Source organism: Prinia subflava, chromosome 6 (genome assembly GCF_021018805.1).
Source record: "Prinia subflava isolate CZ2003 ecotype Zambia chromosome 6, Cam_Psub_1.2, whole genome shotgun sequence".
In the NCBI taxonomy this organism is placed as follows: Eukaryota; Metazoa; Chordata; class Aves; order Passeriformes; family Cisticolidae; genus Prinia; species Prinia subflava.
In genome coordinates, this window is record NC_086252.1 from 24,263,096 (window position 1) to 24,285,492 (window position 22,397).

The 22,397-nt window shown below is 42.9% G+C and overlaps 1 long non-coding RNA gene across 1 annotated transcript; it reads right to left on the reverse strand.

Annotated features, from left to right (window-relative positions):
- Positions 1-9,408: 9,408 nt before the first annotated feature.
- On the reverse strand, positions 9,409-21,674 carry LOC134551847 (uncharacterized). Its single transcript, XR_010080706.1, has 3 exons — positions 21,514-21,674; positions 10,710-10,905; positions 9,409-10,620 (listed from the first exon to the last, which is right to left on the reverse strand). It is a non-coding gene; the product is annotated as an uncharacterized LOC134551847 (long non-coding RNA).
- Positions 21,675-22,397: the final 723 nt, after the last annotated feature.

Below are 22,397 nucleotides of genomic sequence, written 5' to 3' on the forward strand. Positions count from 1 at the left end.
TATCTTTTTGTCCTGGGACAAAGTCTATTTTGTCAGATTTTTATTTTGATGGATGCAGTGTATCAGAGTGTAATAGGTAAAGAATGAGCAGCTTCATAGCTGTATCGTTGTCTGGCAAGGCAATCATTTGTCAGTTGTTTGTTCTCTCTTGACCTCAGCTTCACTGTCTGTACAATGACAATCATGATATCAGCTGCTTTTATAAAAAGCTGGAAGATAAGAACTATCTTATAATAATCCTTCAGTTATTATTATGAATTGCTCCCCTGCTTCATTCGCTTTTATGCTATCTTAAACCTTGTCACTGATTTCTCTCTTGGTTTGTTGGGGCTGTGTGTGAAGGAAATGTGTTGGAATTAATCCAAACCACACATCTTCATCCTGTCTTATCAAAGTGAAATCACTTTGTGAGATGTTTTAGGTTCAGCAAGGTCTATTTGGTTTTGAGATCCTGGAATTAAGGCAAATACGGTACAACGTGGAGGAGAGGGAAGATGTCTCCTTTCTCTGTGCTGTGACTCAGCAGTGTTGGGGGTCAAGGAATCCCACCCTCAATTCATCCTGTGTCTCTTCCTGTCAGGCACTAGTGCAGAATTTCCAGTGGTTATCTGTGAGAGGAATCTTTTCCTTCCCAGCTTTGTGTCATGTGCCATCACTGTAAATTTCCAGAAAATATTATTAGAATGAATTTAACTTAAATTAGATTGCACTACATGAATTTGGCTTTTCAAGGCAAAAACTATTCCTCAACAGTACAATTTTTGAAGGCCCAGCTTTGTTCCCCACTACTTACATAATGGACCAATCCTGAATTAAATCCAGCTGAAAGTCTGCTTATGAAAGACTTGAGGCACATCAGCATTCAGAGATTCTCAATGTACAGAGATTTGGCAGCATCTGTGCATGCCTTCACACTCCAGTGTTGTCCCTTGAAGGGGGAAGGCCTGCCAGTTATTGAGTGTTATTCTACAATTAACCCTGTTGGGAGAAATGTCCATGCCATCACGGATTGTAACTGCAAGGCTTGTAACAAATCATCACAATGCAATCAACCCTAACAGTGCTGAAAACCTCTCCTTTTCTCTCTGGGGTGTTTAAAATGTCATTTGTTATGCACATTTTTTCCTTTATATGTTTTATTATTAATAATAATGCAATAATGATGAAAAGATCCTCGAAGAAGCCTCAGGAAAGGAATTTTATAAACATTACCGTGGAATAAAATAAGCGCATTCCATTTTATCAGGACATTTTCCATTATAAATGGCCAGCTTTCTCATCACTCTGCCAGCAGCTATGCCTGCCATCTGTTCACTGATGTCATACTATAAAGTTCACTCACAAAACTGCTTGTTGGGAAGACCAGGGTTGTGCTAGAGAAGTTTTGTTTATGAAAAAATATGCTCACATCTCTTGATTTTTTGGGTTGTTTTAAGGAACAAATTTCATTTGTTTTAGAATTCAGATTACTGTCTTCACTATACAAGGATATTGCTTTCTGAAATCATTGGCGATTTTGACTCTTTGTATTTTGGAGGAACAGCATTGATGGAATAACCGTTGGACATCTTGAGAGAGAGAATCCAGGAACTAGGTTTTAATAAAATGTGGTGCATTTGTCTTCCGGAAAATTGACTCAGTCCATCATGAGAATTTGGCATCCTAAATTATTAATTCATGCCTAAGAAAATACAGGTCAAATCTGGTTAGGAAATGAAAGGGGAGAGAGTTTTGTCAGTGAAAAAAGATAATTTTATTTGAAAGAATAAGAGAGAGAAAAGAAAGAAGAGAAAGAAAGTCAAGGAAGCAAGCAAGAAAATATCTTACCACCACCCCCCTCTCCATCTCCCACCTTCAATTTTTAGAAAAACCCACAGAAATTCCAGGTGCGAAATGAAAATGTTATGATTTCAACACTTCCTCTCTCCCAGGAAAAAGACAATTCTACTTGGAAATGGCAACAAAAAAATAATGGAAACTTGATGTCAGGGTAATGTTTTGGCCAAGCTCAGCCTTGGCCAGAGCACACTTTCCATCATGTATCATCACCGGTGTCTGGTCTTTCTGAACTGAGAGGAGCCCACACCTTTCCTTCACCACTGTAGTCACAGCAGCACCAAGGAGCGTTAACTGCGTCCTGCCCTGCTGCTCCCCAAATGCTTCCTGGGAACCCGCTCCATCTGCCTGGGAGATGGAGACTGCATTATCGGAAAACCAGGCGGGCTGGACTGGTAGGAGTTGGAATGTAGCCTGGGCCAGGAGTGGTGAGGACACAAATGCAGCCAGAGGAGCAAACTCCTGGGCTTCAAGATGGTGTCAGGTTTTGGGTGGCAGTGTAGGAGCAGGTGTCCAGGGTCAGGGTACGGGTAGGCAGATGTGGATGTCGGAGTCATGCTGGCTGGTGTGGGGAGCTTTTGTCATCCCCACACGAGGTGAAAGCAGCCTGACTCCTGACCCACACCCTGTGTATATCTGCAGAGAGGGTCTCCTGTAGGATTTCCTTGCCAGGGAATACCTGCTAACAGGGCTCGGTGAGATGTGGACTCCTGGTATGCACCATGGAGCTCTGGGAGAAATGTAAGCCCAGGAAAGCTTGTGTTGACAGGTGTAGACCACAAAGCCCTGGGCACAGACAGAAGCTCCTCCTGAGCTTCTCCCCCAGGACTTTCTGTCAGATCATTCATGGTAGCTCAGCCTTGGTGCTCTTGAGTAGGATCTTGTAGCCAGTTTCTGTTTCGTGACCAGACTTAAAGCCTGTTTCTTTACACATAGAACACTGCTGTTGGCACAGGAATAAAATAGGAGTTTGGCAAGAAAAAGAGGATTGGAGACCCTGTTTCGTAAGAGAAGAGAGGGAACTTTGCTGCCTTTTTTTTTTTTTTTTTCAGGAAAACAAGAGTCAAGAATGTTTCCCTGGCTATGCTGAGGTTGGAGAAAATAAGATGCCAGAAGGGGAAGAGCTATTTAATCTGAAGTAAAAAGGTTTCATACCAGAAGGCAAAAAGATAAATGTGGCCAGGAATAATCTAAAACTGGAAAGGAGAGAATTTCTGACCATTTGAGGAGTAAACTTCTGGCCTTCCCTGAAGAGGAATAGGGATGAAGAATCCAACTTGCCCTCTGGTGGAGCTTTTCCCTATATGAGAAGAGGACAACAGAGTTGTTAGAAGAAGACGTGTGGTCCCAGGAGGACTGAAAGGGATACTATGTTCCCATGTTTTCTGTTCTTCTGCCCCACAAAGCCAAAGTATTTGGCCCTGGTTTCTGAAGCATCTCCCTGCTGAATCCAACATCATTGCCTATCTAATTTGGAGCACCACATTTGTAATTAAGGCTCTGGCAAGATCTTTATTCAGTAAGTGGCCCTAAAAAGCCTTTTTTTTTTTTTTTTGTCCTTGGCCAAATCCCAGATCACTGAAGAAAGCAGTGCAGAAGCTAAAAATTAGTCAATTTAATAGAAAATGGGAAATGTTCCTATGTCAAGTATGCATCTGTGCCTCTTTATATATCCTAGTCTAAATATAGGTGCTCTGAGGGCTTGCTACAGATAACTGGAAAAAGGAAGGTGAAAAGAAAGAAGCCATTTAACTTCCTCTTGCCCTTCCTCCAGCTTTCACAGTGTTTGCAACCCCCAACCCATCTGTGGCAGTTTAACCCCTTGAAGGCTCTGCATGGTGAAGCCACAAACCTGTGAGGACTGGAGGAAATCCCACCTGCAAAGTCAAGTGGCAAGGAAATGCTTTTCTTTTTTAATCGCTGTGCTTAATCCTGCCTTTTCTGAACACTGTTGGAGGCTGGAGTCCATAATTTATTTTCTTAAATTACCATAAATTGGAATTTATGGGCCAGGTGATTCTCTTTGAAAAGGGTCCTTGTTCACTGGAGAGGGGAGGGTGGGGCCAACTTGTCAGCAGGGAGCTTTTGGACTTCTCCAAAAGCAATTCTTTGTTTTTCTATCTTCGCATCAATGTTCCCCCACAGAAAAATAAATAAATAAGCATTCAACCTTCTTTTAACAGCTGCCCACAAAGGTTCTTTTCTTAACTCTTTTTTTTCCCCTTTTTATTGGTCCTTCTGATTTCTTGGCACAGCAGAGGAATAAGAGAACTCTAAAGACAGTAGGATCCTTTTAGAGACACCTTCCTTTCAGTGCCTAATTTTTTTAATGTAAGACATTTTGGGGGCAAGTAGATGGGTTTTTTTCCCCAAAGGAGGACTTAGGGAATAGCTCAAGGATGTCTTGGGACTTGCAGTTTACCTCTTTTTACTGTGAACCAATTACCTTGTTTTTGCTGAGGATGAGAAGGATATTGTTTTATGTTCCCAAAAACACAAATTTCTTTGAGTTAAGTACTCTGAGCTTCTCTACATTGCATACTGTATGCTTTTTAGTGAGGTTTACGCTAACATTTCTTGCCTTGTGGTGCCTGGGGCTATGAAAGGGAATAAATTGCTTTCTGGGTCTCCTATGGATTGGACAAGGCATAATGGGATTAAACTGCACTGAGAAAGATTCAGGTTAGACATCAGGAAACACTTTTTCACAGTCAGAACAGTTAAATGCTGGAATACATTGCCTAAGGAAGGGGCGGAATCTGTGTTAATAGAAATTTTTAAGAAGAAGTTAGAAAAATATTTGGCAGAAATGTTTTAATATAGCTGAAATCTGCCTTAGGACAGGGGATTGGACTCAACTGGTGTTCCTTAGCCCTTGCTTCTCCTTTACCAATTCATCCAAGGATGACTTCACCTTTCTGATCTGAGAGGAACTACAGTTCACCTAGTGCAATGTTTCTACAATAGATTGCACTTCTAGCCCATTTCAGACATTGAACCGTGTTACTGTCGTCATCCCTGCCCCCTCAGGCCCCCACCTCCACTTCCTTGCTTGCTCCCACATGTGGAAATGAGTGTATATACTGGAAAATTAAGTTGTTCCAAAGTTTCCTGGCTACTGCCTGATGCCTACCAGACCATGGACCACAGACTGAAGAATGCTGGCTGTAGTGACCTCCTGAGGTCCATTCCAGTCCTAATTTCTCTGCTCCTAGCAGCACTCATGCGATTCATCACCATGGCTCTATTGATGCATGGTCATTTGAGCCTTGGTAATAATTATTCTCCTGAGCCCTGGGAGAGAATGGACTGTTCATTCTGGGTGAGATTGACAGCCTGGAAACAGGACAAAAAACTTCAAAACCATGGCCCTTGGTCAACCTGCTGTTAGGAAGTCCATTAGGTCCAGACCTTAAGATACATCCTCATTTGAAAACAGATAGCCTGCCTTTCCAGCCTTCAGACAGATGTGCCATTTCTGCCATGAACAAGGGAGATATCTGAAAAATCGGCTCAGCAGAAATTACTGGTAGAGTAAAAATTGACTGAAAATTGAAAATGCCACAGATAAATTTGATATACTTGTCTTCTGTGCTTACTTATTCACATATCTAGCCAAGTTCCTTCAGGGTTTTAAGGTGCTTCTACTGATTTGCATGAACATCCAGGGGAATAAAAATCAGAATATTATGTACCATTCAAACTTTCATTGTTTCTCTATAGAAAGACCTGCCAAATAGTTTTAAGAAGTGTTTGGCCTTCTTGGGACCTAATGCACACCCACAGAGTAACAAGTCCAGTTTTTCCAGTTTCTGACTCACGAAGAGCCTGAGAGAGACCTTGTCATTTGTTCCAGAGCGGGCTCAACAGCTATCATCTGAGATATGCTCAATACTGGATGTGTGTCTGGTTACCATAAAAGGTGGTATAACTCACACTGTCCTTCAATAGATTATTTTTTCTGCCAATCTCTCCATGATCCACCCTGAGGGAACCTGCTGTGTGCAAATCGATATTGCATGAAGCATGGCTCTCCATCCAAAGCCCTGGTGGTTCCTATTCACTTGCCCACCCCTGCTCTGCCTGTCCTCTGCCTTTGTGTTGTGCCCCTCGGTCACCTGGATGTAATGGTTTCTGAATGTTCCCTGAGAGACAGGAAAAATACAGCACAGCAGACCTAACTCCAAGAGTCTAAATCAAATGTACAAAATCAAACCAGATTCTCATGCACTAGAAATGGTTAGTTCGTCTAAGTGACACAGGGAAAACTGCTTCTTTCCTCCTGCCCTGGGTTAGGGACACTTTAGATATAGGCTTGGCACCGTCTGGGATGTGTCTGTGAAGTCTGTCTACTCCTTTCTTCCCACATAAAATCTTTCTGCTTTAATGCCTCAATTCCTGTCTCAGAGATTTGTGCTCCTTCCTTGTGTTCAACACCACTGGACACAATTTCCAGTAATTTCTGGAAGAATCACATACTTGCTGTTCTTCTGACCCAAATCCAAGGTGACAAGAAGTATAATTCCCCTGCAAGTTCCCAGCACCTAGAGAGACCTGCAAGACCTTTGCATCCGAGAACTTATTTCTCCCTTGCCTTTGGGCTGTGTTTTCCCTTCACTCTACATGGGAAATCTGGAAGTTTCCCAAGGACAGGAGGAATGAGACTTAGGTAAATGTCTGCAGGCTAGAGAGTGAGCAGTGTCCGAACAGGGCTGTCAGAGCACACACTCGTGAGAAAGCTGACTGAGCAGCTGGTGAAGGCCTGTGGCTTCAGGTCTGAATTAGATTCAGGATGATAATTTTAATAAGCATTTTTTCCTAATGAAGCCAGGCTTCTGGGCAATGCAAAATCTAATGGAATACCCCATCGTTTGGGGACCTACATTGAAGAAGGATGATTCTACAGGGCAGGCACTTGGTTTGGACACTTGGGACTCTCTTCAAGTTTTGCCACAAATACAAATCACTTAGGCCAAGACTTTCAAAAGCAACTAATGAAGGAGGAAGAAAAGTAGCTCAAAATGGCAATGTCTCCACCCATTTAAAATGGGAGCTGGCTTGCTTTGGGGACAGATGATGGAAACGTTTGCAAAGAAGCCCAAAGGCAACAAGGTATGAAAAGACTTTCTAAATAAAGGCTTCACACTTTTGCTGGGGAAGTATGATGGATTGGGATGACAGAAGGCTTGAAACCATTTCTTTGGCCTTTCAAGATAGAGGGTCCTTTGATGAACCTCCGGCAAGGTTTATTTTTTAATAATTTTTATCTGATGCCTGTTTTTCCATAACAGCTGAGTAATGACAGGCTGCCAACCCCTTGCTAGATACCAGGAAATACACATGGTGAAGAAGTCATGACTCATGATATAATCTCTTTTGCAAACTTGAATGCTGTTTGTGAAAGTGACTTTTCTGATGCCTAATGCAGTGTTGCACTTACATAACTTAGCATTGACTAAGTACTCTCTCTAATGGGTCACCTATTTGTCTTCAGATTAGAGTGTTTTGAGACCTCTGCTAAGCAGTTTTAGTTGCTCAGTTTCTGTAGTAACTGACTCAAGGAGACACCACTCAATCCTGTAAGTCTTGTCTCCTTAGCAAAATGAGGTAAATATTTATGTATGTATTTGACTGCTTTTAGTCATTAGGATCTGAAAAAAAGTAAGATATCCACTAAGACCTGAAGGAGGGTGAAGTCAGTGTCTCAAAAAGGTCAAACTCAGAGCTCCTGTTACACGTAAGAGCCTGCAAGTATGGTCTGGGTACTCACATCAGTGGTATGAGCAGTTGAAGAAAGGGGGAAGAAGAGTGCTTAACAAGAGAGGCCCTTTCTCATCTCTCTGCATTGCCTCTCCTGAAGGCAGGAGTCTAGTCTGAAGACTGTTGCACGATTGAGAGGTTACCTTCACAGCCCAGTCTCAGACTTCCTTCCCAAGTGTGAAGCACAGTGGCAAAAGGCACCCTGAATTCACTCTGCAGTGATGCGGGACACACGGGGTTCTTGGTTCCTCCTCTAAACACAGGTGTGTTTGTATACGAGGAGCCTTTACACCTGCTACCTTCTCAACCCTCATTTTGTATAAGATTCCCTGGTATATAGCATACTCTTTGCTGGAAAGAGGCAGGAGTGAGAAAAGCAAGCAACTATCTTTCAAACTTAATTTGCATTACATTGCTGGCCTGAATACCCAGGGAGTTTTCAAATGTGACTGCAGCAGGGTTTTTGTGCTTGATTTCTTATTTGGTTTTGCTCCATTTTTTTTCTTCCCTCATGAGCACTTTGTCTTATGTGTGTCTGGTTTATTCCCTCTTCATATTTATATAAAGAACAGATTTACTGGGGAATGGGGTATCATCATGACACACAGCCTTTAGGTCTTCCCTGCCAGCCTGGGACTATCCATGTTATCTCTTGTGAAAGGGAAAGAGTTCCTCGGGTCATGACATATCTTTGTCCCCATCAGCACTGCACCTGCACTGAGCTCTGCACGCCGATCTGCTCTGAACCATGAGAAATACCTCAGGGCCACATGCTCGGGTCCTGTGAGCAGATACAGCCCCAGTGGTTTCCAGATCAGAGGCCTAATAAGGGAGTCCTCAAGCCCATGCATTTGCTCATAGCTTCTGTAAGTAAGCAACTGATTAAATCCTCTGGAGCATGCCAATGTCTGTGCAGAACTGTTCTGCTAAAGGCGGGGAGGGATGGGAGGGGAAGGCAGTCTCTGAATCTTTGGGGAAAGAGAATATGTTGTAAATAAAGCTACATGCCATTAATTAACTTAGCATAATCACCCTGTAATTACACCAATAATCATTTATCTTGGGCTCAGACCAAAAACCCTAATGGGGAAAATCCATCATATCCAATTTTTGTCCAGATGCTTAATTCCTCTGCTAAACTAATCCTAACGGTTCTGTCAGCTTCATTATGGTGCCATTAGAGATAGAAACTAGAAAGTGCTCTGAGCATCTGCCTCCCTGCCACTCTTGTCCTAAACCATGGGAAAAAGGGTGACAGGAGCTGGAAAACTTGGGCTGCCATATTTCTAATGGACATCATGAATAGTTGCACAAAAAATTGTTGTCAATATTTTGAAAGGAGATCACAAATAGGGGGTTAGTGGTTCATTCTGGCACTGAGTGAGGAAATCTAGGCATTGATGTCAACCCCAGGTGAAGGCCTGGCATGAGACAAACATTGCTTCTGTCCTTTTAAGGTCTTTGCAAAGATTCAGGTCTGGCAGCATGGAAAATGGGAACAAACTTTTTGGGAGAATTTCTTTTCTATTGTTGCAAAATTTGGTCTGAAGTGCCATGACTTTAAAGCAGCACTTTAGGTATGTCTTGCTTTGACCACTTTACCACTACAAGGACAATATAGAACATGATAAAAAAATTGTCTATAGGTTACATGAAGAAAGGATAACAACATATATGGACATTCCTCTGTTCCTCAACTCGAAGCTGTTACAATTATCTGTATAAATTTAAAATGTGTGTAACTACTGCAGACCCTGAATGATTGAATAATTGATCAAACAAATTATTAGCACAATTCAAGAAGGTCTTGACCAAAGCACATTAACTCTCATGGTTTAAACTGTTAGCCTTAAAGATCTTGTCTTGTTATGTGACCAGATGATTTTACAGAAGACTTCCCAGTCTTGTCAGATGCTTTTCTTAGCTTAAAAAAAATGCAGTGCAAGTCTGGACCAGGTGGGTTGGTCTGTAATTTGCAATGTTCTTTTTTTAGGAAAGAGGCACTGCAGAATGAAGTCCTGCTTTGAAGCTGGAGCTCTCATTCCATAGAGGAATTTCAATCCTGGGAGCTTCTGTTTCATTTAGGACCTACGCCCTATTGCTTATTATTTCCTGGTAAGCATTGGTAAAGAGGTCATCTACCCTGATGAATGCATTCAGCTCTCTGCAGTTAATTATGGCTCTAACAACGAACCAGCCTTCGAGGTCCTGAAACGCATCATTGCCTTCTTGAAAGACAACACCTACTTCACCTTCAAACACATTCATGCTGGGCCCCTAAAATGAATCCTATTCACATACTCCCTCATACCTTGGTTTTATTTATTTAAGGAAAAATAATATTTATATTTAGGAAATCCAAACTAAGCAAAGTACTGCTTTTATCCCCTAAACAGGGTTGCACTGAGATTAAGTTTGCTCTCATCTATGTAAAATCACAGGTCTATCTTCCTGAACAGTTTCTTTGTATAAGAAAATGGTTTCCACCATTGGGAAGGGACATATGGTCCTATGTGCTGTATTTCAAAGTGCTCCCAAAGAACTGTACTGAACCCCAGAACATTTGTCTTCATCATAGAGCCAGGGCAACAAGGGGAGAGCTGTGCTCGTGCCTGTGGAGGCAACACTGCTGAGCACCTTGTGAGCTGAAGAAACACCAGGCATTGCTGTTGGCCCCTGCCAAGTGTGAACCTAGGGAAGGACAAACATGTAGGAGGATGGAAAGTCTCAGTGGGAACTGATCTAAGGACTGATTGAGCCAGAAGTTGTCTTTGAATTTTTCTTCCATTGATTTGTCAACAGAGGTCAGCATTAGCTTCTTCTTCATCCCAGCTTTCTCTTCATGAGCCCTTTACAGTAAAAGGGCTGAGAAGCCTGGGAAAACCCTCGAGTTTGGCCAGGCTGTTCTATCTACCAGAAACCTTGCTGATGTTCTGGTTGTTTGGTGCTGGGGTTCCTGCTGAGGGAAGGAGGAAGATGGCTCCACAGGCAAGTCAGGTCAGTAGCTGTCACTGTCAGGCCACCCTGTGGAAGAAGGCAAGGCAGAAAGATGAAAGATTTGTGTGTGAATGTGCTCATGAGTATATGGCTTATCATAAGTGACCCCCCCTCACCTGTTCCAGATTGCTGGTTGGCTTTGGGCTGCATTTAACTCTGCCACTCCCTGACGTTTAACAAAGTTTTCCTAGAAATTTTCTGCCCTCTCCAGAAAGGCATGAAATCCTCTCGCTTTCCTCTCTCCTCAGGCACACGCACAGGAGGTGATCAATGGAGACCTTACCAGTTATTTATTTAACAAGGGAAACAAACCTAAACACAAAGAGGGATGGTTAAAAAAAGAATTTTTAAACAAACTCCAAGAACAGCAGCTGATCCTTCTCTTTTGTAAACAAGGCCTTACTGTAATCTTTTTAACTCTTGCCACAAGCCAGATTTATCTTTGGACATCCTGCCCAGAAATCACTGCACTTTGCAGCAGAATAAACATTCAAGGGACCCAGCCACAGGGACACACACACCGAGGGAGGTAGAGGGTCTTTGAGATCAAGAAGGGCTTGGAGATCAAGGTAGTGCAAAAGTGTTCAATTATGATGGCAAATAAAAGAAAAAATCTCCAGTGAAATCAAATCCTTGTGTTGATTGTGTGTGGGTGGATAACTCACTTCCTTCACACTCTCCTTATCCACTGGTGCTGCACACAGCATGCGAGGACTCCAGCTCCTGTGCCTCCACGTCATCTGCTAAATCACTGAACTATATACAGAAAAAAAGCTTTGAGATAAAGCTGGCACAGGGAAAGACATGCAACTTCCCCAGCAGAGCTGTGGCAGTGTGACAAGCACTTGGATCCCATCCAGTGAGCTGAAGCAAACACGACTCAGGCCTGAAGCTGAACCGAGCTGTTTGGTCCCGACCAAGACCTGCTGCAGGGACTGCAGGAGGTGGGGGGACCCTCTGCCTGCAGAACATATGCATTTCTGCACACACACAGCCTTGGGGCCACCCCACTGGGGATAGGGAAGCACCCAGTACTGTTCTTTTTATTTTTAAAGTGCAAACTTCTGGGCAAAGGCCCAGGCATTCAGAGCTGGGTGCAGAAGTAATAAAAAATTAAAGTTCCTTTGTGATAAAGTAATGCTGAGATCTTTTCTACACCAACAGTTGAATGAAGCTCAGAGTTTTTCAAAAGGGTTATATTAGATACTATAATAGCTGTCTTAATAAATATTGAAACAATGAGTATTAATACAGAATCTGATGGGGTGAGCAATTGCATACTGAGAGTTGCATTTGATTGATCTGAAAATTCAAAATATATCCACATTTTGGCAAATTCTAAAACAATCTATTTTGTCTATCCTATCAGGGCAGGTAGGTTAGAGGCTATAGACCAGTAGTGGTTCAGATACCTGGTGTTGTGGAGCAGTGGTTATGTAGAGGGCTTCTGTGCTCGTACATAAGGGTTTCAGGGCTATACAGGATTGACCTGGAGGACAGGTGGCAACATGGGACTGAACAGGAAAGAGACATGTGAATGAAGCACATTTGCACCAGGCAAAGTAAAAGTTCTTGCTCTCTCCAGCCTGGACACAGGCCTGGGCAAAGAGGTTCCCAGGCCCAACCATCCACTGCCAGCATGTCATGAATTACTGATAAAGGTCATTTGCTGCTGCACTTGTGCCTGGTGCCAGCTTCTGGCCAAGAGTGACATCATTTTGTCTGTGATCAACATCAAAGAAAGGGAAGGGAGGCCTAGGAAACCCACATAAATCTGAATGAAAGCAAACAAAGATGTGTCATCAGCTCTGGAGATGGCACCGTCAGGAGCGAAGTTTTATTACCACATGTTTGGGAGGACCTGTGCAGATTGTTCATGGCTCCACATGAGTAATGTGGTTGTCCTGGGTCCCTGACAGTGGAAAAAGTATAATTATATTGCAGTGTCACATATTTCCTCCCTCTTCAGCGGGTAGAGCTAAAAAGCAACAGGAAGTTCTCCAGCTCTGAGAACCATATTTTTGTCATTCTTTCTTTGGGGAGCTGTTTGTATCAGAGCTCCCAGATTCGTGACATGCCATCAGTGGGGGCTTCCTCTGGTTCTCATTTGCTTCCTCACAGATGCAGAACTTGGGGCGCCTTCACAGGCAAGCCGGAGGAATGAGTCTGCGGTGGGAAGGATGGTGCCTGCGAAATGGTTTCTTAAAATGGAGCCCAAAGACTCAGGCTGTTATCCTTGGGTGACCTGGCAAGGACCAAGCTCCCTCATAGCTGATGAACACGTGATATGATTGTTGTTGGGAAAACTGCAGCTGCAGGATAATGGCCTGAAACATTTTACTGGGGTAGATTTCTTTCTGTTAACATTCTTCTTTACTTTTAACTCAAAAAACCTTCTTGGGTTTTTTTTTTGGTTTTGTTTTTTTTTTTTCAATTTTAACTCTTTAGTTTGGCTTTGTGGTTTCATGCAACAAACCAGATATATTTTTTAACTCTCCAGACCTCTCCAATGCCTCCAGAGGATGCATGTTGACTCACACACATTTTTTTCCTCTTTTAAGTTAATTCTGCTTTTTTTTTCCCCAGCACATAAAGCTATAAACAAGCGATGAAGAAATCCATATTTTAAAAATAGATGGAGACGGTCAGGGCATGTGTTCTGCTACTCATGCAGAAAAGAGGAGCATCTGGTTTGAAGAGAAGGCTTCAATGGCTCCAGCAGCAATTTATAGTCATGGAGCTGTCAGCTTGCACCTGCCCTACAGGCAGTAAAGGAGACAGGGAAAAGGAGGGTGGGGTTTTAAAATTTTTTTTCACTCAGAACAAACCAATCTAAGGTAGCAACTACTCATTCTGGTGGCCCAAAGATTCTTCAAATGGCTAAATTAAAACCTGTCATGACTACACTGAGGTACAGCAGCTAATGTGTATTTTTCTGCTGTTGCCTTTGACTATTCTTGATAATGGCTGGCTTGTAGGCCAGGAATGTGACTTACAAGGAATGAGAAAAAGGAATTTGACTGTGGTGCCCCAGTCCCTTTAGCCTCACAAAACCTGTCTCAGTTCTGCAGGAGAGAGGATCCTACCTCTCCCTTTTCCCTGCCAGAACTCCTGCGCCTCTCTTCCTCTGCCTGTGCCCATGCCTGCACCCTACACCTCATGTCTGAACTCAGACCTCAGTGTCTGTGCCAGCAGGAGACTTCACCCGCCATTACCTTTCACTTGGATAGATTTCCTGCTAGAGAGAAAAAGGAGCCCAAAATGTCAACCTATAGGAGAAAAACCTTATCAGGGGAGCAGGTTTTTCTTTCTGTGAGGAATACAGCTGAAGAGCTTTCCACAATGGAATGATGGAACGAAAGGAGCAAACTGCGGTCTGGAGCAGGAGTGAAGTTTTAGCTGAGTCCAGGTTCAGAATCAATATTGAACTTTGCAGGTAAAGTTGTCAAGAATGCAATTCTCATCCTATCAGATTTTGAGAGAGGATTTAAGTCAAGTATCTTAGATTGATGCAAATGATTTAAAACTCAGATGATTTGTAGAACGCAACTTCTGAATTTTTGGACTTCTGAAATATCAAAGTAACTATGTGGGAATCTTCTGTTTTGGTATAATTCAAACATAATACCACACATTCTATATAAAGACATAAAAAAGGTTCAAAAATTCATATTAGTACTATTTAAATGCTTTAGCTTGTAAAAAAAAAAGAGTAATTCATATATATAAGTAGCTTCATGAAGTGCTCCAATGAAGTCCAAATGAAAGTCTGATTTCAGAATTACTTTCTCTGAAAGCATAGCAAAGTATGTCTCTTTTGATAAAATGGCATTTCCTAAGGAAAAAAAAATACTCATAATTCTCATTATTTTATCTTCTCTGCTTGTTGACCTGTTCATTTTTAATCTCAAATCACAAATTCCTCTTTAAGGGAATTTTTCTTCCCTACAGTCCATTGAAGACAAGTAAGTGGCAATTAACTTTCTGTAGTAAAATGTAAAATCTCGCATAAAGTCTCTTTAATCATGTATCTCATGCAAAATGCGACTTGTCAGAAGAAATCTCAAGCAAGAGATATTGCCCATTAAAAAAATGTAGTCATGTGCCAGGAATACAGAGATAGAAGGTTAAAAAAGATAAAAAAAAAAAAAAAAAAACAGGCAGTGAAAGACTGAACTAGTCCGGCAGAAGCAGCTTTGGCCTGGGAAGTAAAACCCCTTCTCTTAACTTAGGGGGCAAGGATTAATCAGCACTTGAAAAAGTAATAATTTAAGCAAGTGGAATGCCAGCAATGCTTACTTTTAGGGGAAAGTTTATAATGCTTATATCCTGTCTGCTTTACTTTAATTAAATTTAAAATACTTTCAAATAAACTATATTTAGTGGAGTAGAGATACATATCCTCTGGTACCTTTTTCTCCATGTCCTCATCGTAGTTGCTGTATAATTCCATACTTTTTATGTTGTGCAATTTCAGTGTTTGTTCTATCTTACTTTGCTCTTGGGGGCTGGATTTCATGTTCAAATAGGGCAGTAACTTTGCTCCTCTGGAAAGGAATACTGGTGAGATTGAAAAGGTCAAATCTGTATCCCACAGGCTTGTTTTGCTGTAGCTGTATCTTTTTTCAAAGTTCACATTGTTCTTCATCAGAAAGCACTAAACCCCATACACTGGATGCCAACACAAAAGCGACGTGTTCATGGTTATGTTCTTTGTCAAAGATAATAATAGAAAATATAACTGGTTGACCCACAGTAACTGACTTCTGCCCTCAAGATTATTTACAGCTTTTATTATTATGGTTGGGTTCAAAAGATACCAGGGTGTTTTTCTACAGATCTTGAGAAGGCTTTGAACAAGACAAGGATCCCCCAGCAGTGAAGAGAACTATCAAGGTGCCTATCACTGGTGGCAAGACTGAAAACCTCTGGGTCACCAGGGTAGGAGAGGACAAGCCCCAGACTTGAAGGTGCCTTCAATAGCATCAGAGAAAAGGTGCTTGAACTGCATCTTGGAGAAGATCTCAGTATGTCTGTCAGGTGTCATCATCTACCCGTGTGAATGAAGCCTCTGCAACTGGCTCTGCTTTATTCCAGAGTCACTTTAGTTTTAAAACCATAGAAACCTGATGTCTGTATTCAGCAGTTGGAACTCAAGAGTGGAAATGTTTTGCAATTGGGCAGTGGGGAAAACTTTGTTGGCTTTTTCTTCTTCTTCTTCTCTTTTGCACAACTTGGTTAAAATACTGCTCTAAACCACTGGTGACAGCTCATCACTTGAGTACTGAGAAAAGCAGATGGTTCCATGCTCTTGGTAGACACACATTCCTGACACGCTCGCTTTGACTGGCCCTTTGTGAGTTTGTCTCCTGAGCATGTGATGCTCAACCAGATCCACATTTTCTCAATGTGGTGTTGCCTGCAACAACAGGCACCCTGAAGGGTCTTTCCCAGAGATTTTGACTCCTTCGCAGCACCAGAGGAGATTGGTGGCATGTCCACTTTGCTAGAGTATACTGGCTACTGATGAGAACTGGACTGAGTCTTTTTCTAGCATCTCCACTTTCACCTAATGGGTAACATGCAGGATCCTATATGAGTATGCAGCAAAGCCAAAATATCCTGTGGGCAAAAAGGATGGCTAGAAAGTCAGACTGTCCTTAAATCCTTTATCCAGCTGTCTGTATTATGGGAAACTCTTTGTATTTAAAAGAAACAGGGAGGTGAGTATCTCTTTTGGTATCCTGGTAGCCTTATCATCTCTGTAAGGAGAAAAACCAGAACAGCTTTGAAGGGCAGCAGTTGTTTATTTCATTCTCTTCAGAGAGCTGTTAAATCTCCATGCACAGTGAGGTTAGCCTCTTAGGCTTTCATCTGGCTATTTTGATGAATTAGCAAAGTCACTGGCAGATGCTGGCTGTGAGGTAAATGCCAAAACTCTTTCTCTGTCCTGACTTCTCCACTGCTGTGCTGTGCTCCCCAGGTGCTCTGCACTCTAAGCTGCAGAGCTTTTTGTGCACGTCTCTCTTCTCAGGTTTGCACCTCTGCACCATAATATCTGAATATTATGTCAGGTTTTAATAAAAGTTGTGGCTTTAGGTAGAGAGTATCCTCACCCTGCTTTACAGTCACCCCAGACCCAAACAATCCAGGGGCTTCTGGAAGAGACTAAAGCAAGAGAAGCCAAAGATACATGTGGGTTTGGGTTGTAGGGTTTTTTTCCCTCGTGACAATTTGAAGAAGAGGACAGCCGCTTGTTGGTGTCTTCAGATAAGTGTCTTAGGATGTTCTTGGAGTGGGCTTAGAAAAGGGAAAAGGAAGAAGTTGAAGTCTTGGGAGTCTTTTGCAGAAGTGTAGGAAGTGACTTGTGGTTCATGAAGGGTCACATAATTCCTCACTGAAGAAACTGAGGCAAATTCCAAACCAGATGAAGAAAGGATGATCTGCCAGTGTTCAAAAAGAACTTATTATTTATTGGAAGAGCAGGACAGCAGACAGCAGGTGGGCATGACAGTCTTTTATCATACACATGCCTGTGCTGGGAAAATGGATAGCCTTGGGCCTTCATTTTGGGGATCCTTCTAGCATAAGACTGATATTTTCCCTGTTGAGAGAGATTTAGGCCAGGTAATGTCCAGCTTAGTTCTTGCCAGCTCTCTGTGCCTCTGCTGCTGCAGATGGGCACGTAGGGTACATGTCTCTTGCCCTTTAGAAATATGTTGCCCAGAGAAGCCAAAATATAACTAACAAGAAAAAAATGCTCTGCTCAATAAAACAGAATGCCATAAAAGTGTCAGCGCTTCCAAACCTTTCCCTGGTGGGTCACAGCAGAAATATCCATCGTTCCTCTGGGGTGTATCTTCTGCCATCTGCTTCTCATTCACTTTCCTCCTCGTGTCACCCCTTGGAAGGATTCTGGAAAAGAGGTCTTGGCACCCATTGCCAGGAGATTTGCATCTTTCATTTTAATTTGAAGGGTTCCCTTCTCTGAGAGAAAAGTTGGCATTATCCGGTGACACAAGTTAAAAAAGGAAAACAAAAGGATAACCCAGTTCTGCTGCAATTCTCATTGATTTCTGAGATTCAGGAGAAAGACAAGCCAGGGGTTTTCCACTTGATGGCTAAGAAGAGTTTCTTTCCAGGGTCAAGTGGGAAACTGCTGTCTCAGTGGCTCATTGGTTTCAAAGCTGGCCTGGCCTGGCCTGGCTCTGTGCTGGAGCTGGGAAAGGTTCTAGCCCTTATGAATTTGACCTGGTTCTTCAAGGCAGCTATGGGAGTGTGAAGGCTTTTTCCAGACTTTTAGGTTAGCCCAGGACTGCAGATTACAACACTGCAAAATCCTTACTCTTCCTCATTGGTGGTGCAGTGGCTCCCTCACTACCTCATGCCAAATTGTTCCACCAGGTGCCACAACAGAATGGTACCTGCAAAATCTCTGGGGTGGGAAAGAATGAGGTGATGTAGCTTTGGCAAATCTGAGCCCCACACTCTGGGGAGGTAAAGATGGCTTTTAATGCTGGTGTGTTCCAACCTGCCTTTGTCCCAGACTAGTCTGGGAGATTTTCTCCCTCTCATCACTGACAATACTGTTGGCCTATTGCCCTAGATGCAGCCCCTCCTAGCCCTTCAGCTGAGCAGAAGAGGGGATTTCCTCCAGAAGAGGTCAGTCCAAGAAATTCTACCTTTTCACCACCCCATCCTGTCACTTCTCTGGCCCCAGATCAAATGGGCATTATCTTCCAGCTGGATTCTGCCTTTGCAATTTACCATCACATTCAGGAGGCAAGGCAGAGAGTGTGTGTGTGTGTGGGGGGGACGGGGGTTATGAGGACTGATAAATCCCAGCACTGTCTGTAGTTACACAAGGTCTTCCTGTGTTGCTGCCCATATAACCTTTGTGATTAGAGAAATGACCTAGTCATGCTCACAGTACTGTCAAATATCATCAGCCTTGCTGTGCCTCCTGCAGTTTCTCCAAGCATCTGCAGGAGCACAGCAAGGAAGGGGGATGTGAATGCATGTCTGCAGTCTACTGCTTACAAGGCAGAAACTTTTAAGGACAACTTCTAGGTGTGGTATTAGTGCAGCCTTGTATTGCTGCTTCCTTTGTCTCCTGGATGCATGAGAGCATTTAGATTTAGATCAGCATGGAGCTCAGCAGTCTCTCTTGTGGAGCTGGGCAGCTATCCTCCCCACAGAGAGCTTCTCCCTGTGCATAAGCCAACAGCTTCCAGCAGGAAAATGGGAGGGAATGGAGATACAAAATCTGCCTAGGGCAAGGAGGAAGAAGCACAAAGGAGGAAAAGGGAGGGAACAGATGTCATCCATGAGCCCCCACGGCTCCTCTCCAACGTGCTGTGATGAGCCCTCACGGCACATGCTCACTCCTGTTCTCAAGGGAGCTTGAGAGGGAAGCCAAACTCCTACAAATACCCTCCATTCTGGCCTTCTCAGAAGCTGGAGGTTGGTCTCAAACATATGTCAACAGGCCAGGCTGGCAAAACAAGGCCTTCCCTCTGGTGAAGAAGGACTAATTTTTTCTTTCTGATCCCAGAAGTTCTGGGTTTCCCATAACTGCCTTGCAAGGGAAGTAACTCTAACATCTGACAAGTGGTTAATTAAGGCCTTGTGCCTCATTGCTGGTCTCTGGTGAGCATAAGGGTGTTATGCAGCTGAGTAAGTGCCATTTGTGCATTGAGAAGCAGGGACAATCTTTAACACATCCAGCAGGAAAGATGTGTTTTACAGCTAGCAAGAGGTTGTGGCTTCCCCTGTTGCCTGTGAAACACACAAGAACCACCTTCTACACCTGTGTCAGAGGCTAGGGAACAGTTTGGGATGCTTCAAACACTGCAAATTGCAAGCTGCAGCCCTACACCTGCAGCTGAAGTGCAGTTAGCAAAGGACCTGAAACATTTTTGTTCAGCCTTGCTGCAAATAAACCCCCTCCCTCCCCTTCTGAGATTTTCATTTTAGAGCTAGGGAAAAATGCACTGAAGGAAGAGAGAATTCTTGGCAAGATCTGCAACTGGCTGCCAACCAGAATCTGGGCTGCAGCAAGGCGACCAGTTTGAAACCAGACTGTCCCACACAGAGGACAGCACTCGATCTGCTGGGATTGCATTCAAATGGCTGGGCAGGGTAGGCTCGCCAGATGATGCCGATTAGCATAGCTCAGCATTGCCCCTCTTTGTAAGTGCCAGGAAATCTGTCCTTCATTGTCTGAGCAACCAAACACACACACACACACACACACACACACACACACACACACACACACACACACGGTCTTCGGGAGGACTGGTGTTGATGACAGGTTTGAATGCTTGGTGCAAAAGCTTTGTGCCCAGTGGACTTCTGTGGTGTTTTCTGAGATACTAATTTATGTGTTTGTTTCTTTGCTCCTATGAAAAAGTTCAAGGACTTTTTACCTTGGGCAAACAAAAAAAGATGATGTTATCAGCCCATGTTTGCATCATACTTTTGTGTGGCTATGTTTCTTTCTGCAAACAAACTGTTTCTAGGTCTGAGTCACCTGCCTTCAGCTTAGACACAGTACACAGTGTCTGGACAAATATTTAGACCTGTAAGGTAAAGACACAGGCCCCAGTGTCCCCTTTTGTGCCCAGCCACTGGGCTAGCTTTGCTGTCATGCAGCTCCAATCCTTCCCAATGCTCACGTTTTGAATGAAACTATGATTAATGCATATAAATATTCAACAGAGAAACTAGTAATTGTATTAAGCCATTGATGATGCAATTTGCTTTCAGGCAGATAAGCAGTGGAGGCTGCTACAAGAGGCTTTATGGGTCAAGACGTGTAGCTGAGATTTCAGAGCTTCACTCACTAGAGAATGAGGAAACGCTTGAAATGTTAATGGGACTTGCAGGTGAGAAATCGTTTTTCATTGTGAAGTTGCTGGGGATAGGCACAGTGTATCAAGATCATGAGCAAAACAGAGATCTGGCCCTCAAAAATAATTATTCTACTCCTAACTCTACTAATGCCTGCATGTACTTCTTCTGGCCTCAGTTTCCCCATCTAGGACATCAGAACCCTGTACCTCCTTGTAAAGCACTCTGAGATCTACCCATGGCAAGTACTATAGCTCAAGTTAGTACCAGCAATATTTTTGCTCCCAAGTGATATATTCAACTCAAATATTTATATATGTTCAAAAATAATACATTTGAATTTCACAAGCTACATTTTTCCATGAATAGTAAAAGAAAAAATTTAATTGAACATACTCTACCTCTGCTAAACAGTACATACGCAAAATACTATAGTAATTGCAGCATTAATTACTTGTCTGAAAGTATTAATTCCCTTTAAAACCAGATGTGAGCATCTAGACTTAGTCTGGCCTTTGTGGGCTCTCAACCTAACAAATGTGAAAATGGTATTAAAATTAGCACTGCTGTTTACATGGATTTTATGGAGGAAAAGAAAAAATGCCCCTTTTCTTAAAGTTGATTCTGAGGATCTATTTCAGTCTTTTTTTTTTTTCCCTTGCCTTCTTTTCTGCTCTATATTCCTTTGTGCAATATGGCAACATTCAAAATACTGAGCATAACACTGATTGCTGCTTTGCACAGTATTTGGTCTCTGGGCAGACTGGGAATGTTAGAAATTGGTCATCCACTAAAGCCAAGGGACAGAACTTGGGTAAAGCTTTTCCTCCTTGTTTTGGTTGAGTCTTGGTGACCCTCATATGCTGTTAAAATCAGTCTCAAAAGTCTTACAGGAAAAGGAGCAGTAAAAAAGGGCAGACTCTGAGATTTTGAGTGAGTGAATTTCTGTGCATGCTTGGAGTTCCTAGGCCAGTTTGTAACCATTGCTCATGGGAGGAAAAACTTTGAGGGTTAACATTTATGAAAGTGAAGGGAAAAAAAAAAGAAAAAAATTCTTTTGCTTACTGGGTAATTTTTTTCTTCCTCTTCTCGCTTCTCCTCAGTCAGGACAAAAGGCAGACTATAATTTCTAATGAAATCAGGAAGGGGGTAATAGTTCCTGGAAGAGGAAGAGAGAGACTGTGAGGAGATCCCTGCCAATGGTGTTCTGTTACTACAGAGAGAGCCCTGAGCAGCCCAAGGAAAGCACTTTGTGGGACAGATTCCTTTGGCTTAATCTGACTGGATTTTGTTTTTTGATTGGACGACAATTTTTTTCACTTTCTTGCTCTGAAACATGTTTCTACCGTGCATTTTAAAGCTGTTCTGTCACAAACAGAACACTCTGTCCCCTATTGCACGTCTGTGGAATGAAATGCAGTCCTGTCTCCTTTTCTCCCTGCTGAGGTGCTCTGTGGGGTATATTGCCAGGAAGCGGCAGCACTTCCTCAGAAATGTTAATGATACCAATCAAAGCCTTGTTTGCCGGCCCCACACTGAGCACTGGAAATTCTGGGAGTCAAATAATAGAGATGCCACCGCTAAAGATCAGAGGAAGCATCTGGGAGGGGCTGCAGTGAGGACAGCAGCATGATCTACTGTCTCATTGTACTCCCTGAGTGCTCTGACTCCCAGCACTTCTAGTAAGTGATGCTGGAGCATTTCACCTTGTCAGCAGACTGCACTGACATCCCTACATCACTGCCCACCAGCAGACAGGCTCAACCATTTCTTTTCCAGTTTAGTGGCCAGGACCTGCAGCATGATGAGGAAAATTTAGATCCTAGCCCCTGTTGGTTTGCTGCAGTGCTATTTATTGCAGTGGCTGGTTTGAATTTGCAGAGTGCCCAGAGGGTGCTCAGCCATGGACCATTGTGTCCCAGATGCTGGAGAAATGCTAGAGGAAAAAA